Raw genomic sequence first — 18,618 nt, 5'->3', positions numbered from 1 at the left:
GACGCGACCGCGGCAGACTCCTGATAGCCTGTGGTTGGAGAGCCGCGGTTCTTGGAAGGACGCCCGGGACGAGAGGGAGGGTGGGGGAGTGGGGGGCGGGGGGAAGGGCACAGGACCGCCGGGGGTCGGAAGCAGTCGGCTAGCTGCGTGATAGAGACGAGATGTTGCATGATAGAGACGAGATGTTTACAGCGGAGGCAGAGATGAGAGATGGTGAGAGATGGAAACAGATGGAGTGGAGTGTCCCACTTCCTTCCTCCCTCCCTCCCTCTCTTCCTTCCTTCCCTCCTTTCTTTCTTCCCCCTGCAAATATTTACTAGGCCTCAGGCATCATGCTAGGTGCTAGCTATACGCTTGGAAACACAGAGGTCCTGGTCCGTGTCCCTGAGGAACGTCCCCTCCCCCGGTCAGGAAAAATAATGAATTAAGTGCTCAGTAAGTTGTGACGGGGGACTCCAGCAGGCTGTAGGAACACCTCCCCTCGGCCTCTTGACTAGTATAGATGGTCGGGGAAGGCTTCCTGGAGGAAGCGGCTTCTGAGCTGAGACCTGAAGAGCTACAAGAGGAAGGATCGTTGGGTGTGGGTAGGAGGAATGTTTCAGGCACAGTCTAGGGCAACATATACAAAGGTCCAGAGGTGAAAGACAGCAAAATGCCCTGGAGAAGGAAGTTCTCTCTACCCGAGAAAGGTAGGGGGCGAGATAGGCCTTGGAGGTCATGGTGAGGAGTCTGGTCTTTATCTGAGAATGAAAGAAGCCTCTGCAGTTTGGATCTCAGTAGGGTTAAGACAAGTACAGGCTTGCCCGGCAGGCATGTGCTGCTGGCCTGCCAGAGGTCACTAAGAAAGGAGCCCCTTGGGAAGAACTTTGCCCTGCAGGAGGGAGCCAGGCCTATCAGCCTGACCCAGGGAGAGAGGCCTTGGCTGATTGGGGGAGGGTGAGTCTGAGGTCAGTGGGGAGGGGGGTTGCCTCCTGGCTGGGCCCCACTTGGCTCATGTCCATGGCCTATGGAGAGCCGGAGAGCCAAGTTGAAGAGGCCGGAGCTGGGAGTGAAAATGGAAAAAGTTGTCTCACCAAAGCGGGGTTTGCAAACTCGTGGCCTGTGGGCTGAATCCCGCCTGAACAGCATTTTGAAACTTGGGAAACTTCACGTAAAAATCGGACTTTCTGCTTTCTTTTAAATGAAATTCCCAAAGCTCTGGCAATCCTGGGTGCCAACTTCCACGTGACAACAGTTAGCCGAAGCGGCTGCTCCCTGTACGTGAGGCATGTACTTTGGTTTGCCACAGTCCCCACCGTTCCCTGTTGCCTTGCACGTGACACGCTTGCTTAGTTTCGCTCATTTATATCACTCGCCCCTGCGGAGGAGAAAGGGGCCACGTACGAAACCCGACAAGCTCAGGGGAGGTCTGCAGGCGGGTCTTAGAAACTCAGAGACTGAAAGTAACCACTCAGGATGGTCTGAACATAAAAATTCCTGAGTAAAAGCCGGTCATGGCAGGTCATGGGAGGTCAGGGTGAGTAGTCTCATCCCAGGCCTGTAGCTTCCTTGACAAAGATCAGTCTTCATGGTTAGTGAGGCTGTCTGTTATCTTTTTGCATCTCAGATAACCTACCTTTGAAATGTCAGAGAATTTCCTTTTTCAGATCCCTCAGGGCACCAGAATCCCTCCTTGTTATCTTCCCCAAAATACCATCTCTTAGTTACTGTGTATGTTAATTATTAAGTGTCCTGTACCCACCAGTGTAAAAGAAGTATGTGTCTCTCTGTTGTATTTTTCCTCCAATCCCAGAGATTCTCCCACTCTGCTTTCTCCCGCCCCCTTCGTCTACCACCAGTGGATTTCCCATAACCCTCCGTACGTCTCCTCTTTGGATTCTAATGTATAAAGTAAACTGCAAAACGCCATTCTCTGGAGCCTTTTCCCCATCCGTTGAGATTTTGCTCCCCAGCAACTGTCATCAGTTTGGCTCACATAAACTCTTATAAGACTTTTTCTTAAGCAGGATGTTCTTTCGTCGACATCTACTTGGAGCAGTCAGCAAGACTCCAAAGAAGCCCCTCCAGGACCCCCCTGTGACCCCGACCTGGTGCTAAGTACTAACTAACAGGGGGCCCGTTGGCCCACTGGCTCCCTGCTTTGTATCGGGTGAGCTTGGTGAGTTTTTCTTGGAATTCTGGTCCTTCCTGTTTGAAGTCTCTGCCTTTATTTGAGCAGTTCTTTAAAAAAGAAAAAAGAAAAAAAAATTCTTGAGGTGGCACTAAAGGTTAAGGGTTGAGATTACTCAGAGACAGGAGAAAAACAATGGTCGGCTGTTTTTTTTTTTAATTCCAGATTTGTGGTTGGAACGGCTTACTTACAGTCTGAACAAAACCTTTTATTGGATACATGAGAGCCTGGACTATCAGCTCTGGAGATAAGGAACAATTTAATCCCTCTAGCTCGAGTTTCTGATAATCTTAGGTGACTAAGAATCCATGTGGAAGTGTTTTGAGGGCACCCCCTCAAAACGAGCAGGGCCCCATCGGGAATTCCAGACAACTGTCATTAAATAATTGAGTCGTCCGCGGACACGCACAGAAAGGCGGGTTACCTCGCGCTCTGGAGAAACTGAGACACACAAGAGGGTTGAAGCGATCCCAGAGGTGACGGCCCCTCGGATCTCAACCCATAAGCCGCCCCTTCGACCCACTACACGATGTCCCTAGAAATTTGTTCAGATTCTGCAGATCTCAAAAGAAAACTAAAATTAACAAGGGAAATCGCATCTCCAAGGCTGACAAGCCCCCAGCCCCCAGTCCCCAGCCCCCACAAATACTTCTGCAGAGGTACTGTATATTCGTAGGGGACCTTTACTTGCAAGTACTTACAGAAATGGGAAGATTTAACGAGAAGCGATATTAACTTAAGATGGCCAAAATGGAGCTCTTTTAACACTTAAATTATTATTATTATTATTGTTGTTATTTTGCACACTCCATAGGAAAAAAAAAAGCCAGCTTTAAAATCAAACTGAATGAATGGGAGGCTTACCTCCACTGGCAAACAGAAGCCTCTGGAACGGAGCACAGAGGGACTATTCTCTCGCCAGAGACTCCCTGAACTAAAGAAGGCTTCCGAAGCTGCTCAGTGTCAACGCCCCATTTTTCCCTGTTCTCTGAGTGCCCACTGGACCTCTACTTTTTTGTCTAGACTCACTCTCCTTTCCTCCCCTTCCTTCGCTTTCTCTTCTGCACCTCCTCCACCATCGCTCCCCATCGACCTAGGGCAGACTCAGAATAGAAAACCAGAACAGGATAGACCAGGGGAAAAACAAAACAAATTCTGGCAGCTCCCTTTGGAGAAAAGCCAGCCTCCGGGAGAGGGGAACCAGCGATTGTTTATGTTCCTTGGACGAGAACAGAATGAAAGAATCTACCTAAAGATACCCCCGACCCTCTTGGGAACCCTGATAGGTTCACAAAGGAATCGATTTAACCGTTAGAACGTAAGATCCTGGCCATGCTGGTCTGTTCCAGTTAATGCACCTACTGGTTTCCAAGAGGAACGCAACAGAATGGATAAATAAGGTTTGCTGGGAAACTCCTGTAGAGGACTTTTTAAAAACAGAAAGACAGACGAGAAAAAATGCAGGGAATTATCCCACCGGCTTTACTAAGCCATACTTGAGATTTTTTTCCCCCTGGAAAATGGACTGGACCAAGATCCAACGATGAAAAAGAGAGACCAGTACGGGCGCTTGATTTCCTGGGACATTTCAAAAAAACTTTGAAACAATTCTCAGGTCTTGTCTCCAGACAGTTTTAAGGATCCTTTTGATGATCCTTAAATTCGGCATTTTTGGAAGGACTGAAGGAAGAACTTAAAACTTTGATTAAACGACATAAATTAACTTGGCGAATCATGCATGCTAAGGAACTGGCAATTCTGGCTGATCAACTACCTGAAACTATTCAAAAGGGAGAAAAAGAGAAAGCTGCCAAAATCTTGAACTTTCAGCTTCAGGAATGAAGCAGGGAAGTCAGACCTCCCCGGAAGTCTTTTAGACGAAGGGAGAGAGAAGTCAGTTCTTGTGATGAAAAAGTCAGGTCACCTTAGGAAAGATTGTGGAAAAATGAAATGGGATTTAGAAAAACGAAAACGGAAGTGAGCACAGGGCACCCCGAGGATTCTGTGAGGGTCTTTCCCCTTCTCTTTACTAATTCTTTAGGAGAAGTTGAAATTACCATAAAAGGGGACGTTACTAAGGCCCTTATAGAGACTGGTACCATTCGTCCGTTATGAACCCAGCTAAGTCGCCCTCTCCCTGCCAGTAAAGCTTTTATACAGATGGTGGGGACATGTAATCAACCGACGTCTGGTTTTAAATCAGAACCTGTTCCTTTCCGGCTAGAAAACGGAACAAGGCGACATATATGTTTTACTAGTCAGATCTGCTCCAATTCCTCTGATAGAGGGAGAATTGCTTGAAATCAGTGACACCCACATAATCCAGAAGGGTGAAATGTATTCATTTAGAACTAAATGGATCAGATAGTGAACCAGTTGGGAAAATAATGATTTTAAAGGAAACTCCGCAAGAGGAAAGTAATTTTGAGACTGACTGAACGTTTGTTACAAGACGTTCCGATGCGACTTTGGGCCCTTTGCCAGGACAGATATTGGCAAGAGTAAGTCAGCCACTCCTATTCAAATAGCTATTGGCACTACTTTGCCTCTACCTAATATTCACCGATATTCTTCAAGACCTGATGCGCTAGCTGGAATTAAGCCCATTCTACAAGATTACTTATAAAGGGGACTTATAATTCTATGTTCGAGCCCCTGTGATTCTTCTCATCTTCTAGAAAAAAACAAAACAAAACAAAACAAAACAATGGGAAAGTTTGGAGATGTGTACAGGATCTCACAGCCATGAATAAAATAGTTATTCCCAGACATCCTATGATTCTAAATCCACATACCCTGTTATCAGCTATTCCTGTGGACTGCTAATATTTTTCAGTGATAGATTTATGAAGTACATTTTTCAGCATTCCTGTTTAAAAAAACTAAGAAATACCTCCTTGCTTTCACCTGGGAAGATTGGGATTTACGAGGCCAGTAATACCCCAGGAATAGACCAAGAATCTCACCTATTTCTCTTAGAGACTAAATGCCGATTTGACTGATGTTGAATTTCCCAGAAATTTCATTCTAATCCAATACGTAGACGATTTATTTTATGCTCTAGGACATATTAGACTCCCAAGAGGACACAATTTACCTATAACAATAGCTAGCTACAAAGAGAAATAGGGTCTCAAAGGATAAGCTTCAGTTTCGTTTACCCCAAGTAAAGTAACTTGGTCATTGAATATCTAAAGATGGGCTACTAATTAACCTTGAAAGACTCAGAGGAATAATATCCTTTTCTCTTCTAAAAAAGAAAAACAAAAAGAACAGCGTAGAGGGTTTCTGGGTCTGACTGGATACTGTCACAATTGGATTCTGAGTTTTTCATTATGGTCCGGCCTCTATGTGTCGTATGAAAATCAGATCAAGCTGATCCCATTCGATGGAACTCGCGAGGAAAACAAGCTGTAAAAGCTCTAAAGAAAAGAATTATCTAACGCTCCCGCTCTAGGATACTTTACTTATAAACTTTCTTCTTTTTTATACATGAAAATAAAGGAGATACTTTAGGAGTTTTTACTCAAAAACAGAGGTCGTTATAGACTTATAGGATATTACAGTCAGCCAAAGGGCTCCCACTCTGCGTGACAGCTGTCTGTGCTACAGCCACGTTATGCAAACAAACAGAAGAAGCAGTTAGGGCTCTCTTTTATTTGTGTTTCTCATTCTGTCGAAACTCTCTTCACACGCAACATTTCTTATGAAATACTCTTGCTTTCTGAGCCTAATATTACTTTAACTCGGTGTTACAGTCTTAAGGTAGCAACTTTGCAGGACGAAGACACCCACGATCGTGTTTTGCTTCCTGTCCACCTACTTGCTCCCAGGAATGGTTTATAGGAAACTCCTGTTGATAACGCCGACTTGAGATCTTATCTGAGAGATGAACCAGGGCCATTGCTGAGGTGATCCATGGTGGACGTAACTGAGTAAGATCTGCCCCACAAGCTGAATTAATTGCTCTAACTTGAGCTTGTCAAGTGGCCAAAGATCAAAGAGCCAATATTTACATTGATAGTCAGCTGTGCCTTTGGTGTAGCTCACGACTTTGGGATGTTGTGGAAGCAACAAGAATTCTTAATGTCCTCAGGGCATAACAAATGGAAAACAGGTGGCAAAATTATTAGGGTCAATTGGCAACCATCAAAATTCTAGGACATTCTAATGCTGACACGCTGGAAGCTAAAGGAAATCATTTAGCTGATGCTGCAGCCAGACAAACAGCGATACACAGCCAAATTATCCAGACCCAAGAATACTCTTTGCTTCCTATTATATCAATAAAAGACTCGCTTTTATAGTTCCAACGGACAGCTGCAGAAGAAGAAGAGAGAATTTGGCAACTATAAGGGGGAGCCTTTGACCCAGACAGTGATTTGGAGCCAATCAGAAACCAATCTTACCTGTACGAGCTCGGTTACCTATACTTCAGATTGTTCATGAGCAAACACACTGGGAACCTGAAAAGATGATTTCGTGGCGTAGACAGTATTACTGGAAACCTTCTTCCACTGTGGCTCATAAAGTACATGGAGGATGTTCTGTCTGTCCCAAATGTAACCCTGGAGAGTCACTCCACGGGGTCCCAGGACATTTTCCGCTTCCTTTAGTCCATCCGAGGTATGGTAATTGGATTTTTCCAAATGGCACCATCTCAAGGACACACATCTGCGTTAGTTACGGTGTGTGTGTTTTCTCTCTGGGTCGAAGCGTTCCTTGCAGGAGAGCAATGGCCTTAACTGTAGGTAAATTATTATTGGAAAAAAATAATACCTAACTGGGGGATTCCCTCTGAGTTACATAGTGGCTGAGGGACTCATCTCATTGGGCAAATAATGCAATCCATCAGTAACGTTTGGCCTGGTCTATGACATTTTCATTGTGCCTGTCTCCGCAGTCCTCTGGATGGGTGGGACATACAAATGGAACAATGAAAACTCAAGGAGGTAAATTTTCAGAAGCTTGCAACCTCCCCTGGCCAAAATCTCTCCCTAGAATGAGAGCCTCTCAACCTGAGATCGCCTCCTTTTGGTCAGCACAGCCTTTCTGCTCATTAAATAATCACTGTGCATCTCGATGGAAGGACAGATGACCTGACCTCACCGAAAGGGGACAGTCCGCATTATTATCGAAGACTTGTTAGCTAACTTAAAGAAAGTGATAAATTAGTAATTGATTCGCTTCACAGAGTGCTCCCAGAAGATGAAGATTTCAAAGACCATGACTTAGAATCAGATGATTTTGTCCATTGGAAAAAGACCTCAATCAAAGACTCTCTCCAAGCTCATTGGAAGGGACCTTATCAGGTATAACTAACTAATTTATGTGCAGCAAAACTTAAATGTGTTAACTCAAGGATTCACATTTCTCATAAAAAATAAAAAAAGGCACCTAAGCAGGAATGGAGACCTACCTGTCTCTGACACTCACCTCCACCTACAGCGGACATCAGACTCCTCGAGGATGACTGGCCGCCAGCATCAGAGGTGGACAGCCACCCCAAGACATCGAGAAGGCCTGCGGCTGGAGAGCCTGAGCTTTCCAGCTCGGGAGCCAGTATGTCCCCTCCTCCCAGCTTCGTGTTCTGTGTGGTTTTTAGTCTCCTTTAAAAACTTTTCTCGATAACAGTCGACGTACAATGTTATATTAGTTTCGGGTGTGCAACATAGTGATCAGACATTTATATACCTTGTGACGTGCTCACCCCAAAGAGTCTAGTGCCCACCTGACACCGTATGTAGTTATTATGACATTATTGACTCTATCTTCTGTGCTGTACTCTACGTCCCCTCGACTATTTTTATAACTGGAAATCTGTAATTTTTACCCCCTTTCACGTTTTTGTTTTGTTTCGCCGAAGCCTGTTTGGGCTGTTTCTGTTGCTTGCAACCAGAGGCTCCCAAATGATTTGGCGAATAGACTTAGGAGAGAAAGCAGGGCCAGCTGCCTGTGGTCACAGTCGTCCCTCTTCGTGTCACTGCCTCTCGGCTCCAGGGACATCGGAGGAGGACTCCCGGGCCCCCTGGTGTGCCAGCACCCACAGCCTTCGGGAAGCAGAGGCAGGACCTTCTCAGGGCCAGAGAACCCCAGGAATCTTTGGGTGTCCTGCCTGCATGCCAACCCCAGGCCCAGGCCTTGGGTTCCAGGCTCAGAGGCTCTGCAGGTCTGGCTACTCTCTGCTTAAAACCCCTCCCCTGACTTCAGCCCACACTTATTCGCATAGACTTCATTTCCTCCCCATGGCCACAGAGCCTGCCTGACCGGCTATGGCCTGTGCACAGCAGTTAGGAGCCCAGGAGGGAGCAGATGGCGCTGCCCAGTGAGGATAATTCCAGGAGAGCTTACCGACAAAGGGCTTAGAGCCGAAGCGTGTGGCTGGGGCGTAGGGGGAGTCGACGTGGGCGTAGGGAGAGCCAACGTGGTGCAGAAGCTCCAGATGTGACCACAGCAGGCCCAGGGGCTTGACAGGGGAGGGCAGTCACGGGAACCTGAAAGGAGAGAGAACCGCCCAGGGTATGCGCCTTGAACAAAGCAGCTGACCCGAAAGGCCACTCAGGGAGGAATCCAGGAATGAAAATGCCCTGGCGTTGTGCTCCTCCCTCCCGCTGGTCCTTTGCTGGGCTCCCCTAGACCAAAGCAGGGGCCCAGGAGCTGGGCGATGCAGTCCCAGGGCGGGTGGGAGGTGGGGCGCCACCTGGTGGAGCAAGCAGAACTCGATCCAGCTCACAGCGTTATGACTGAGTGACTCAAGACTCCGGCTTCTCTTGTCTTATAAGGCACAGACTTCAGCCTAGGTCTCCCCTGTCTGCCACGTGGACGTCGGGTGAGGACCAAGCACTTTAGACTTTGGGGAGTCTGAGCACAGAGTTGATTATTTGTGACCAACAGCAAGGACAGCTTAGGGTGGATCTCAGGTGGGACTTTTCGACATTAAAGAGAAGGAATGAGGCCTCAAAGGGTCGGTGAGGTAGGCTGAGACAACTGTGTCCTTATGGAAACAAAGGACGAGCAAACCACGTTTGGCCTCGCCCAGGTGGGCACAGGGACCTTCACACAGCTAAAAGGTCCCGGGTGGGCTGGAAAGGACGAGTGGGCTGCGGACTCTTGTCTTCGCCGCCTCCGCCTTGCCCCTTGGCCCCCGCAGTGTCTCCCCAACATGCCCACGTGGGCTCGTGAGTTTCCGGGTCACCGCCTCTCCCAGGGCTCTGCCTCCCCCTGCCTGCCTCTCCTCTCTCCCCCTGCTGTGCTTTTAGCTGCAGCCTCTGCCTCTGTGTTTGTCCAGATGTGTGGCCTGTGTCCGGGATGCTCAGGACAGAACGCGGTGTTGGGGCAGCTGCTGGCTGAGCCCGCTCAGCCCCCTTCTCTCTCCTGTTCACGGCACACTCATTTCTTCTTGGGGAACCGCACATTCCTGCCACATGGCCCAGGCCTGGGAGCTCTGAGCCACTTGACAGCTTCTGTCTGGGGTGCACAGGATCTTAGAGTGGACAGGGAAGCAAAAGACAGACTTGGGGACACGGTTTGAGACCCTGGATCTAGCTTTGCCCAAAACCCGAATGCCTTGGATTTGTCAGTTTCATGAGCCTTTTTAGCCTTAATCTGATTTGGGGGACATTTCGATGTCACTCGAGGGGTAGGAGTCCCCAGGTGATGAGGCCGTGACAATCGGTCTGTGACGGTGTCAGTCTGTCCATCTGCAGGCGGAGGACCACCTTGTCCTCCGCTCCTGGGGCCAGGTCTTCCTGTCCAGGCAACACAAGGCAGAAGGAAGGTCCCTCCGAGCAGAGACCCAGCCCTCGTGGGCTCCGGGGCACCAGCGAGGAAGGGGCCACATCTCCGCCCCACCTGAGTGGCCTGGAGAGATACAGGTTACCCCAGAATACACGGAAGGCAGGTCGTGAGCTTCCTGTTCTCCAAACAGGCTGCAGCTCCCTGTGCCAGGGAGGCTGCAGAAAGGACCCCAGTGAAATGACCTCTGCAATGGGCATGGTGACAGGCCACCCGGGTCCCCTGGGACCGGAGGACCCATTCCCTCAGCTGCTGGTGTGCTGCGGGCCAGCGGCCGGTCCTCTGGGAATTGCTCCAGCAGAAAAGCACTGCCCGCCTTCCTGGAGGAGGTGGCCCCGGGACTGCTTGGTGCAGGGGTATGAACGAAGCCTCCACCCACTTCCTCCGCCCAGGGGCGCCTTCAAGGGCGTCTCAGGTTTGGAGTTTCCCCTGGAGGTTGCATGAGGCCTCGCTGAGGCCACCCGGTGCCCACTTCCTCCCCTGCCCTGCCCGGCTCCCTCTTTTCTCCCCTTGCTCTGGTGGGGGGGTCCCCAGGGCATTCCTAACAAACGTCCCACTCCCTCGCTCCACCTCAGACTCGGGGCTTCCCACGCAATCCACCCTGTGAGGATCTCCCCGCCCCCTGCAAAGCTGCGGGCTCCTTTGGGTTAAGACACGGTCCCCTGTGTGGGGTGGGGTTGGGGACAATGCTTTTCCGGAGGAGCGGGCACCCCTGGGGAGCCCACTCATCTGTGGTGCGGTGGACGGGAGGGCACACGTGATCTGGGGAGGGGGTTGGCTTGCCCAGGCACTCGGGCGCAGAGGGTGGACACTGGATGGGCGGAGGTGCAGCTGGGAAGGGGGAGAAGGAAGTAGGAGTCTGCTTGCTCAGGACGGCCTAGCATGTGGGACTCGGAGGGATCCTAGAGAAGATGGGCTTACACCTCGGTTAGCGCGGGCACCGCTGGAAGCCAGCCTGAGCGCCGACCGAGTGGCGGGCGCTGTGCCAGGCCTCTGCCGAGGTCCCACTCCCAGAGGGTCCTCTGACGCAGGTGCGCGGTCAGCGTCCCCGTCTCGTAGTCGAGGAAACTGAGGCACAGAGAGGAGGACTCGCTCGAGGTCGTAGACCCAGCTTCGGGGGTCTCTGACCCCAGAGCCCTTGTCTCCAGCCACCACGCCACACTGTCACCCTGGAGAGCTGAGGAAACTAAGGCGCAGAGAAGGGTTTCCCCAGAAAATAAAACCAGCACCCCGGGGGCTCGCTGCGAACCAGGGGGCGCGTGGCAGGCCCTTCGCTCCGTCCTCTGGGGAACCTGTGACTAGACTATGACCCGGAGGGAAAGCGAGCACAGCGAGATCACGTAGCTTGACCACGGGCCACGGGCCAAGGGCCACGCTGCACCCCGAGCTGACTCTTCCGCCCACAGCCACCGGGACCTGATCATTTGTGGGGTGTCTGTCAACCAGCTCCCCAAAACCACCGTCTTCCGCCCCTCCCAGCGCCAAACATCCCCGCACCCCACAGCCATCCTCAGCTCGCCGGGGTCCCCTTTGCTCAGCATCAGCAGGGTTCTCCCTTGGGCCAACCCATCGCTCTGCCCTACTTCCAAGCCGGCTGCGAGCTCGCCCCGCAGGGCGACCTTTCTGACTCAGACTGCAGCCACGTTCAAGTCCGGAGCACGGCACGGCTCACTGACTGTGACCTCCGGTGACTTGGCCTCATGGAACGGACTGCGTCTGTCCCGCAATCGTAATAACCGTCCCTCGGGGCGGGGGCAGAACCCGTTCGTGTTTATTCAACACTTCACAGAGCCCTGGCATGCGTGTAGTAAGCGCTAAGTGATCGATCGTTATCTTTATAATAATGGTGTTCCCCGCAGGGCTTGCCAAACTGGTCCGTGCGCGCGCTCGCCCTTGCACTTATCTGCGCAAGCGATCGAAAGTCTGCCGTGCGCCAAGGGAATGCACGGCCTGCAGGCGGGCTCTGACCCGGCTCCCGTTCGCCCTGAAACAGAACCGCACTCCCCCTGGCCTCAGGGCTCCTCCTGGGGGCTGGAACCGCCTCGGCGGGGAAGGATGTGCGTAGCCCTCAGAACACAGATTCTGTAAGGCTGATCACCCCCGGCCCCGCGCCACATCAGACGAGCGGCTCCTTCTGCGGAGAGACTGCGCCATCTGGTGGCCACCCTTGGCGAAGCAGCGTCAGGGCTCAGGAAGGCTTGAGTCACGTCATTCTCTGGGCTGGTGGCTCTATCTAGTGGCAATAGTGCGCAATGACAGTCTCTCAGTTTCAACCTCAGACTCACCCGAGGTTCTTTCCAAGGCTCCACTGTAGAGCTACTGAATCAGAATTTTGGAGGGGTGCATCTTTAGAACCTGCATTGTACACAGTATTCCAAGGTGATTCTTAACTCTGTGAAAATTTAAGGTTGAGAAGCATGACCTTAAAGGTTAAGTTCTACTGTTCAGTAATAAAATCATCACTCACTTCACATGTAGGATTCTCATTCTCAACTTAGAGGTGAGGGAACCAAGGCCCAGAGAGCAGCAGTCACTCACGCACGACCGCGCCGTGTGCCAGCAGGCACCTTCCTTCCTAGCTCTGCGGCCTGTGGCAGAGCCAAAAGGAAGCACGTTTGCAAGCCAGGAACCGGGGTTCCCCTACCTGCACTTGGCAAATCAAGGCCTCTGCCAAGGTGAGATGCTGTCACTTGGGCGGGCCCTCCTGGCTTCTGGTCACACGATGCTGCAGTTTATCCGTGTATCTTGCTTGCCTGTTCTTCAACCAAGTTGGGGTGAGGGTGGGGTAGGGCACTGCCCTGTCAATCAGACCTAAGGACATGGAAGGTCTAGAATAAATAGTAGCTGACATTTGTTGGCAGGCATTAGGATATCATCAGGCCCTGTTCCAAGCACTTTGTATGTATTAGTTCCTGTGACTCAAGCCCCTGCGACCGTATTGGTATGATGTTTACCCCTTTACACATGAGGAAACTGAGGCACAGTTAGTGAGCTTGACCCAGACTGTCTGCTCCGAGTCCGTGCTCTTAGCCGACTGCCACTCCGTGCCCCAGAGCAGTCAGGGTTTGGCTTCTGCACCCTCGATGACATCTTGGTCCCCTCTCTGGCATCCTTGACCCCGCCTGCCTCCCTGCCTGGGTGTCTTTGGTCCTATTTGTTGATTTCCCTGTGCTGGGCACTGAACATACAGCACAGACCAGTTACAGTGATTGATCTCATGGTGCTGGCCTGTGGGGGCGGAGTGAGGGGAGACGGGCGGTAAAGAGAAGGATGAAGTTGGGGCTGTCAACGGGCCAGACCACGCTGGTTGTCTGAGCCTGTGAAGTGTCCTGGCACAGCCCTTCTGAGATCCTGACTGTGTGTAGGCTGCTTCTTGCCCATAGGGAGTGGGTACCCCTCTCCAGAGTGGGTACCTTCCCCACACTAGCCAGGCCCCACCCCAACTCTACAACTGACAAGTGACTGCTCTCTGCCGGTGCCCGGGCAAAGACCAGGAAGCCCGCGGCTTTAAGCTGGAGGTGATCTGTCTGTTTTCTGTGCACCCCTGCGAGGTCTCTGCATGGCTCAGAGAGATGGCTCTAAGACTCTGCCCCGCCACGTATTCCAGAGAAAGAGAAGAGTGAGCAAGGAGCAGAGATGGACGATCAGCTCATGCCGTGGGACCAGGAGGGGACCGAGGAGCCCGAGGTCTGGCCGGTTCCCCAGAATGTCTCCTGCCTTCAAATTCTGAAGCTTCAGGAACCGATCTCGCTATCAAACGGCCAGCTGGTGACCCCAATCCTCCTGCCACAGCAACAAGCCCTGGCTCTTGTTTTTCTGAGAATCCCGTCAATCCCCTTTCCTGTAAGTACCGCCCGTGCTGCCCCCACCGGGGTCACGGCGCCCGCTGCCTGTGTCCTCGTCCTCGCAGCGTGCCCAGGGCACCGGCCTCCCTTCTCTCCCTCTTCCCCTCCAACAGGAAAATCAGCCTCACTCGATGTCGTCCACCAGCTGCTCAGCCACAGCCCAGAGACCACGAGCCCCCAGGAAAGGCCGGTGACTCCTGGGGGCCCGACCGTGTGCCCCAGTCCATCTCCAGCTCTAGAATTTTCTCCGTGTCTTGTGCCCACTCTCGTCAAAGTCACTGACCCTTGCCGTCTGCCCCCGGTGACCAGCACCGAGGGCGGTCAGCATGGGAGGCACTGCCCCGCGGAGGCTGAAATAAGCAGCTCAGCGCAGAATCCGGGAGGGACTTCGGGTGGCGTGGAAGGCGGGCAGCCGGGGGCATTGTGGGAAGGCTTGGAAGAGGCCGGGGGGTTCGAAGTCCACCGTGTGGGCAGTGCTCCAGCCTCCCGAGGGAACGCTTATCAGGCTCACCACCCCCAGCTGTGCAAAGGGGGTCGAGGGAGGCTGGCCTCCCGTCAAAGCCTCTAGGTTCCCCTTGATTCGGATTCTCGGAGGACCCAGACCTCTGCGGTGGGGTTGGGGTGGGATGAGTACGATGGGGAAGGGGAGGGGTGTTCCCAGCACCTGCTGCCTCACAGCTCCTGGGCCCTGCCACGGGTCACAAGTGAGCACCCCTCCCCGCCCACAGAGACTGGAGTCTGCTGGGAGTGACTAACAGGTGCCAAGAGACCCCCAGGCCAAGGCAGAAGCTGGTGGTAGGGGGACTCTCATGGCTTAAAGGGCTCAGGAGGAATGATCGCCTCAGTCAGGAGAGGGGATCAGGGAGGACTTCCCAGAGGAGGCATCACTGGAGTGGAGCCTTGAAGGCCAAGGATGAAAAACATCCCAAGCTGGGGGACAGGGATCGGGAGTATCTGGGCTGTTTCAAGTTCTGATGTGTGTCATGTTTAGCCTTGAACCGAGGGCCCTGACTGGGGAGTTGGACGGGGCTTACATGCAGTGGAGACAAGGCTTTGACTTGCTGTGCCTGCCCGTGTCTGCTGACGGGGCCATCTCCAAATCGCACAGCAGCCCAGAGTAAGATCCAGCGGTAGGGTTCAGCTCGAGAATCCGCCCCGACCCCTTGGCTTCGGTGCCCGCCGAGTCACAAATGCAGATCCTGGAGTGAGAACTCTGTTTGCAAAGGGTTGGAAACGTTGCATCTAAAAACAGAGATTTCAGATGACAGTGCTTGGGGCCCTGAGCTCTGGGGTTGTCACAGCCCCAGGCAGGTGGAGCTGGGGGTCAGGGCTGAGGGAGAGGTGGCTGGATTGGGGCCTGCTGAGTGCACTTACTCCAGGCGGGAGCGGGGTGAGGCTGGAGTGTCGCTTGAGCAGGTCGCAGGCAGGCCTGATGGTCTTGCGAGTGGAGGATACCCAGGCCGCAGAGGAACCTATGGTCGGTGCACCCTCCTGTGGGAAAGACGGCCCAGGCGACAGTGTTCGAAACGCTCTCAGGCCTTGCCTCCTCTGCTCACCCAGCGACTTAGAGCCAAACGCTTTCTGATGCTTGTTGAACCAGAAATGTTATTTACCGAGTCTCTGATCCCTCCATTTTGGGGGAGGGAAGGGGACATCAACATGGGGTTGTTTTTAAAACATGAATCAGTTACAGTAACAGTTAGCTCTCCCTGCCTAACAAGTGACTCCAAAACTCAGTGGCTTAAAACAACAAACATTTATTATCTCTCGTTAGTTTACAGTCTGCCTGTGCCATTCTGCTGCTCTGGGTTGGCTCTCTCTTTTTTTCTGCAGAGCTGGTGGCTCAGCTGGGGGCGGGTCGGTGTAGGTGGGCCAGGCTGGGACACTATGGCTCTGCTCCGCATGGGCTCTGATCCCGCAGAAGGCTGGTCTAGGCTTGTCCTTGTGGTGAAAACAGCCTTCCAAAGGAGACGGTGGAGGTGTGCAAGGCCCCTCGAGGCCCAGGCTCAGCACAGGCACACTTTGAGCTGTCACATTCGATGTGTCACAGCAGCTTCAGTGGGTGGGGAAATAGACTGCAAGGCAGGATGGGAGGAGCTATGAGTTGCATTGCATAGGTTGCGGTTAAAGAGAGAGATGGGCTATTTTTGCAATCGATCTACCCACTTGCTAATTCTTCTAGTTTCTCTTAATGAGTTGGGAGATCCAGATTCTCACTGGCCACAGTGGACTGGAGCCAAGTAGCACAGTGGACTGGAGCCTTTTGGACAGGGTGTCCTCTCTCAGGCTTGTACGACCTCTCCAGGCCCGCATCACTTGGGTCCATACCCACCTGGCCCCCTGAAGGTAAGCGGATTGGCAGCTTCTTCTAATACTACCAACCCACGCTCACTAATCACCTCTGGGTCACCAGCATCTAAAGGAGGCAGTCAAAGCTCCTTAGTGTGACATCACAGGCTTTTCCCTGTGACCTTTGCAGGCCCACCGTCTAGCTCTGCTGTACATCGCTGGCGCCGGCTTCTCCTCCCGCCCTCATCTTTTATCGTGTGTCTGCAAACACGAGACACATTCTTCGCGCACCTCAGCATCTGTCCTCTTCACAGGCTGGTCCTTCTGCTGGGCAGGCTCTTCCTCTGCCTGGAGAAATTCCTCGCCCCCAGGGCACAGGCTGACGAAATGTCTACAGTCTGGCTTCATCCTTTTGGGCCTCCCCCAGTCCCACATCCCGCAACCTGACTCAGCACAGTGAATTCTTCCTTCCTTTCTCTGCCTTCAAGAGTGCTGTGAACACAGCCCTCTGGCCCCGCTCAGTGTCACCGTGGATGTGCCCGCTGCCCAGCGCTCTTTTTCCCTCCGGGGAGACTGTGAGTCTCACATGGGCAAGGAGTGGGGAGGTTACTGTGAGAACGCAGGCTTCGGGGCCAGCCGGACCGGGGTTCGGGTGCTGGCTCCACCGTCACGAACCAGTTACCCTGGGCAAATCGCTCGAAGATCTCTCTGAGCCTCGGTTCCTCCATCTATAAAATAAATTCGCTATATATCTACCTCGGGTGTTGTTCTTGGGAGGCTTAATTGAGATAACACACAGAACGTCTTTAGTAGGATGCCCGGGACGTAGTAGATGCTCAGTAAATGTTTCTGTGTCCTTCTCGACGATAAATAATATTTTCGTGCTTTGATCCATGTCAACTTCTTAATCACTAATTTACAAGGATGGGAGTGAGGGATACAAAACATGTCCACAAAGCACTTGAAATTATTACTCTTCCGGGATCAGAAGACAAAGATTAGTTGCCTGTCTCTGTCTCACAAACAAATTAATGGAATGGCAGCTTTTGGTGCAAAAAAGGATTCTTGTTGGAAGGATTAGATGTACTAAATCCAGCTAGAATATACTGATCTTGAGTGTGTGTGTGTGTGTTTTAAGCAAAGCTGCAATAATCATACACTTACAACTAATAAATTGGGCCCTTTAATTCCTCTGCAATAAGCCTTTGAAATATAATCTGTCATTTTCGACTTACAGAACATGATTTTTCATAATTATAATTCTCCAGCACACATTGCTACTTATAATTAAATTCACTTTTAAGAAATCCAAAGCGTATTTTTTGTGGATTATCTGTTCGTACGATGTCATAATGGTAAAATGAATGTATAATCTGTTGAATAAATTTGGTTAGTTCTTATTCAAAAAACACACATTCTACTATTGATCAAAAGCTGGAAAGACAGATAAGATGAACAAAACATATATGATTTCTCAGCAACAGGCTCGAACAAAGAACAAACCTAAGCACGTCTCTCCACCCTGCTTCTCAGAAAGGGACGTAAGCCCCATGGAAGAAGGAAATTTCGAAACGGTTGAAAAATGCAAATGTTAAATTATGGCTAAATTATCGGCTGGAAATATGCAGACCCCAAAATTTTGAAAAGCAGTTGAATAAAGACCCCAGGCTGGATGAATGGAAAACAGACCGCGAAAGCCCCCACATCAGTGAATATGTGCAGGAGACATGTATAGACCAATGACCTAAGCAAATAAAAAGAATTAAAAACCAAAAAACGAGAACCTTGAACTCAGAGAAACAGACATAGAGAGCAGTCGTGCCCGGTCTAACGGTACCATTTTGAGCACTTATTTTTTATTTATTTTTTATTTTTTAGGCGAGGCAACCCTTGGTTGACCTCATAGATTGCAAGGACCTTGTCAGCTCACAATCCCTTATTATTATTATTTATTATTTTTTATGCCTACGGCATCTGGGCTTCCTCGGTGGTCTCCCATCCAAGTACTAACCAGGCCCAACCCTGCTTAGCTTCTGAGATCACATGAGATCGGGCTTGTTCAGGGCGGCATGGCCATAGACCTATTTTGAGATTTTAATAAAGAACAGCCTAGAAGCTATGTTGCAGTTTTACAACTCTAGACGTAAATGAGCTCATGCTTTATTACTCAAATTAAGGTCAAGGCCGGAAGCACTTCTAACAGACGTGTCTCTCCATCAGCTTTAAAAGTAAATGCTTCTCAAAGATGAGATTTCGAGCGTGATGGGAAATTTTCTGCCCGTCCACAGAAAGGTCTTCCCACATTTATTCCTCTGCCTGAGGTCCAGGAGTTCTCAGCTAACATGGCGACTTTTCCTAGGAGGGCAGCTTGAATGACAAATACGTAGCACGAATCTGAGCCCCTATCGACAGAGGTGTGAGAGAAAGGGCAGCCCCTTCACTAAGGACAGTGAGAATGAGTAGAGGGCCAGAGTGATTTGTCGCAGAAGTGGGGGGAAGGTAATGAGGGCACGTGTGTGT

At 51.2% G+C, this 18,618-nt stretch overlaps 2 long non-coding RNA genes and 1 pseudogene across 2 annotated transcripts; 1 reads left to right on the top strand and 2 right to left on the bottom strand.

Annotated features, from left to right (window-relative positions):
• Positions 1 to 120: 120 nt before the first annotated feature.
• On the top strand, positions 121 to 5,052 carry LOC120617289 (uncharacterized). Its single transcript, XR_005656878.1, has 2 exons — positions 121 to 213; positions 1,793 to 5,052. It is a non-coding gene; the product is annotated as an uncharacterized LOC120617289 (long non-coding RNA).
• Positions 5,053 to 6,774: 1,722 nt separating this feature from the next.
• Positions 6,775 to 8,836, bottom strand: LOC120617288 (uncharacterized). Its single transcript, XR_005656877.1, has 3 exons — positions 8,522 to 8,836; positions 7,607 to 8,220; positions 6,775 to 6,891 (listed from the first exon to the last, which is right to left on the bottom strand). It is a non-coding gene; the product is annotated as an uncharacterized LOC120617288 (long non-coding RNA).
• Positions 8,837 to 18,060: 9,224 nt separating this feature from the next.
• LOC120617463 (uncharacterized) lies at positions 18,061 to 18,179 on the bottom strand (annotated as a pseudogene).
• Between the last annotated feature and the right edge of the window lie 439 nt (positions 18,180 to 18,618).

Source organism: Pteropus medius, unplaced genomic scaffold, assembly GCF_902729225.1.
Source record: "Pteropus medius unplaced genomic scaffold, Ma_sr-lr_union100, whole genome shotgun sequence".
Taxonomy (NCBI): Eukaryota; Metazoa; Chordata; class Mammalia; order Chiroptera; family Pteropodidae; genus Pteropus; species Pteropus medius.
This window is presented reverse-complemented; position numbering and strand designations above follow the sequence as displayed.